Source organism: Arachis ipaensis, chromosome B1 (assembly GCF_059453495.1).
Source record: "Arachis ipaensis isolate K30076 ecotype BB chromosome B1, ASM5945349v1, whole genome shotgun sequence".
In the NCBI taxonomy this organism is placed as follows: Eukaryota; Viridiplantae; Streptophyta; class Magnoliopsida; order Fabales; family Fabaceae; genus Arachis; species Arachis ipaensis.
Window position 1 is genome coordinate 89,675,919 of NC_142436.1, and position 4,606 is coordinate 89,680,524.

Consider the following 4,606-nt stretch of genomic DNA (forward strand, 5'->3'; position numbering starts at 1 on the left):
GTGAATCCCAAGGAGGAAGACCTCCAGGGACGTCCAGTGATCAATAAGGAGCTTCCCTCTGGGGAACCAAAGGACTCTGAGGCTCATCTAGAGACCATAGAGATTCCATTGAACCTCCTTATGCCCTTCATGAGCTCTGATGAGTACTCCTCTTTCGAAGAGAATGAGGATGTTACTGAAGAGCAAACTGCCAAGTTTCTTGGTGCAATCATGAAGCTGAATGCCAAATTGTTTGGCATTGATACTTGGGAAGTTGAACCTCCCTTGTTCATCAATGAACTAAGTGATCTGGATCAACTAACATTGCCTCAGAAGAGACAGGATCCTGGAAAGTTCATAATCCCTTGTACCATAGGCACCATGATCTTTAAGGCTCTGTGTGACCTTGGTTCAGGGATAAACCTCATGCCCCTCTCTGTAATAGAGAAACTGGGAATCTATGGGGTGCAAGCTGCTAAAATCTCACTAGAGATGGCAGACAGCTCAAGAAAACAGGCTTATGGACAAGTAGAAGATGTATTAGTAAAGGTTGAGGGCCTTTACATACCTACTGATTTCATAGTCCTGGATACTGGAAAGGAAGAGGATGAATCCATCATCCTAGGAAGACCTTTCCTGGCCACAGCAAGAGCTGTGATTGATGTTGACAGAGGTGAAATAGTCCTTCAATGGAATGAGAACTCTCTTGTATTCAAAACTCAAGGATCTCCCTCTGCAACCATGGGGAGGAAGCAGGAAAAGCTTCTCTCCAAGCAGAGTCAACCAGAGCCCCCACAGTCAAACTCTAAGTTTGGTGTTGGGAGGCCACAACCAAACTCTAAGTTTGGTGTTGAACTCCCATATCCAAACTCTAAGTTTGGTGTTGGAGAGTTTCAACAAAGCTCTGCACATCTGTGAGGCTCCATGAGAGCCCACTGTCAAGCTATTGACATTAAAGAAGCGCTTGTTGGGAGGCAACCCAATGTTTATCTAATTCTTATTTTTCATGTTTTCTTAGGTTCATGATCATGTGGAGTCACAAAATAAATATAAAAATTGAAAACGGAATCAAAAACAGCAGAAGAAAAATCACACCCTGGAGGAGCATCTGTTTGGCGTTCAAACGCCAGAACAGAGCATAGTTCTGGCGCTGAACGCCCAGAATGGGAGCATCCTGGCGCTGAACGCCCAGAACAAGCATGGTTCTGGCGTTCAACGCCAGAAATGGCAGCAAAGGGGCGTTGAACGCCCAAAATGGGCACCAACCTGGTGCTGAACGCCCAGAGTTGTGTGCAAGGGCATTTTACATGCCTAAATTGGTGCAGGGATGTATATGCCTTGACACCTCAGGATTTGTGGACCCCACAGGATCATCTCAGGATCTGTGGACCCCACAGGATCCCCACCTACCTCATCCTCTCTCTTTCCATTCATGATCATCCCTTTTTTTTTTCCATTTACCACTCACATCCATACACCCACTACCTTCAAAAATTCAACATCTCTCTCCCACCCAATCCCACCCACATGGCCGAATCCACACTCCCATCCATCTCCTCCATATCTTCTTCTTATTCTTCTATTCTTTCTTCTTTTGCTCGAGGGCGAGCAACATTCTAAGTTTGGTGTGGTAAAAGCATAGCTTTTTTTGTTTTTTCCATAACCATTGATGGCACCTAAGGCCAGAGAAACCTCTAGAAAGAGGAAAGGGAAGACAAAAGCTTCCATCAAGGGTCTATAGCTCAGTGGTAGAACATTTGACTGCAAATCAAGAGATCCCTGAGATACCTCAGGGGATACATTTTCTTCCACACAATTATTGGAAGCAACTAAGGGTGGAACATCAAGAGCACTCCATCATCCTTCATGAAATCAGAGAAGATCTAAAAGCAATGAAGGAGGAGCAGCAAAGACAAGGAAGAGACATAGAAGAGCTCAAGGATATCACTAAGGTGGACTCATTCCTTGTTCTTACTCTCTCTGTTTTTCGTCTTCTATGTTATGTGCTTATCTATGTTTGTGTCTTCATTACATGATCATTAGTAGTTAGTAACTTTGTCTTAAAGATATGAATGTCCTATGAAACCATCACCTCTCTTAAATGAAAAATGTTTTAATTCAAAAGAACAAGAAGTACATGAGTTTCGAATTTATCCTTGAACTTAGTTTAATTATATTGATGTGGTGACAATGCTTCTTGTTTTCTGAATGAATGCTTGAACAGTGCATATGTCTTTTGAAGTTGTTGTTTAAGAATGTTAAATATGTTGGCTCTTGAAAGAATAATGACTAGGAGACATGTTATTTGATAATCTGAAAAATCATAAAAATGATTCTTGAAGCAAGAAAAAGCAGCAAAGAACAAAGCTTGCAGGAAAAAAAAAGAAAAAAAAAATTAGGCGAAAAAAAAAATATAGAAAGAAAAAGAAAAAGCAAGCAGAAAAAGCCAATAACCCTTAAAACCAAAAGGCAAGGGCAAATAAAAAGGATCCCAAGGCTTTGAGCATCAGTGGATAGGAGGGCCTAAAGCAATAAAATCCTGGTCTAAGCGGCTAAACCAAGCTGTCCCTATCCATGTGCTTGTGGCGTGTAGGTGTCAAGTGAAAACTTGAGACTAAGCGGTTAAAGTCAAGGTCCAAAGCAAAAACAAAGAGTGTGCTTAAGAACCCTGGACACCTCTAATTGGGGACTTTAGCAAAGCTGAGTCACAATCTGAAAAGGTTCACCCAATTATGTGTCTGTGGCATTTATGTATCCGGTGGTAATACTGGAAAACAAAGTGCTTAGGGCCACGGCCAAGACTCATAAGGAAGCTATGTTCAAGAATCATCATATTGAACTAGGAGAATCAATAACACTATCTGAACTCTGAGTTCCTATAGATGCCAATCATTCTGAACCTCAATGGATAAAGTGAGATGCCAAAACTATTCAAGAGGCAAAAAGCTATAAGTCCCGCTCATATGATTGAAGCTATGTTTCATTGATAGTTTGGAATTTATAGTATATTCTCTTCCTTTTATCCTATTTGATTTTCAGTTGCTTGGGGACAAGCAACAATTTAAGTTTGGTGTTGTGATGAGCGGATAATTTATACGCTTTTTGGCATTGTTTTTAGTATGTTTTTAGTAGGATCTAGTTACTTTTAGGGATGTTTTCATTAGTTTTTGAGTTAAATTCACATTTCTGGACTTTACTATGAGTTTGTGTGTTTTTCTGTGATTTCAGGTATTTTCTGGCTGAAATTGAGGGACTTGAGCAGAAATCAGATTCAGAGGTTGAAAAAGGACTGCTGATGCTGTTGGATTCTGACCTCCCTGCACTCAAAGTGGATTTTCTGGAGCTACAGAACTCGAAATGGCGCGCTTCCAATTGCGTTGGAAAGTAGACATCCAGGGCTTTCCAGAAATATATAATAGTCCATACTTTGGCCAAGAATTGACGACGTAAACTGGCGTTCAACGCCAGCCTTCTGCCCAAATCTGGCGTCCAGCGCCAGAAAAGGATCCAAAACCAGAGTTGAACGCCCAAACTGGCACAGAAACTGGCGTTCAACTCCACAAATGGCCTCTGCACGTGCTACACTTAAGGTCAGCCCAAACACACACCAAGTGGGCCCCGGAAGTGGATTTATACATCAAATACTTACTCATGTAAACCCTAGTAGCTAGTTTATTATAAATAGGACCTATTACTATTGTATTAGGCATCTTTTGATCAGCCTTTGATCTATTGATCACGTAAAAGGGGGCTGGCCATCTCGGCCATGCCTGGACCTTCACTTATGTATTTTCAACGGTAGAGTTTCTACACTCCATAGATTAAGGTGTGGAGCTCTGCTGTTCCTCAAAGATTAATGCAAAGTACTACTGTTTTCTATTCAATTCTTCTTATCTCTCTTCTAAGATATCCATTCACACCCAAGAACGTGATGAAGGTGATGATTATGTGTGACGCTCATCATCCTTCTCCCTTATGAACGCGTGCCTGACAAACACTTCTGTTCTACATGAACTAAGCTAGAATGAGTATCTCTTAGATCTCCTAACCAGAATCTTCGTGGCGTAAGCTAGAATGATGGCGGCATTCAAGAGAATCCGGAAGGTCTAAACATTGTCTGTGGTATTCCGAGTAGGATTCAATGATTGAATGACTGTGACGAGCTCCTAACTCGCGATTGCAGGACGTTAGTGACAGACGCAAAAGGATACTAAATCCTATTCCAGCATGATCGAGAACCGACAGATGAATAGCCGTGCCGTGACAGGGTGCGTGAGCATATTATTCACTGAGAGGATAAGATGAAGCCATTGGCAAGGGTGATGCCTCCAGACGATTAGCCGTGCCGTGACAGGGCATTGGATCATTTTCCCGTGAGATGACCGAAAGTAGCCGTTGACAGTGGTGATGTATCACATAAAGCTAGCCATGGAAAGGAGTAAGACTGATTGGATGAAGATAGCAGGAAAGCAGAGGTTCAGAGGAACGAAAAGCATCTCCATTCGCTTATCTGAAATTCCTACCAATGAATTACATAAGTACCTCTATCCCTTTTATTGTTTATTTTAATCTAATAAAATATCATGTTTAAATCCGCCTGACTGAGATTTGCAAGGTGACCATAGCT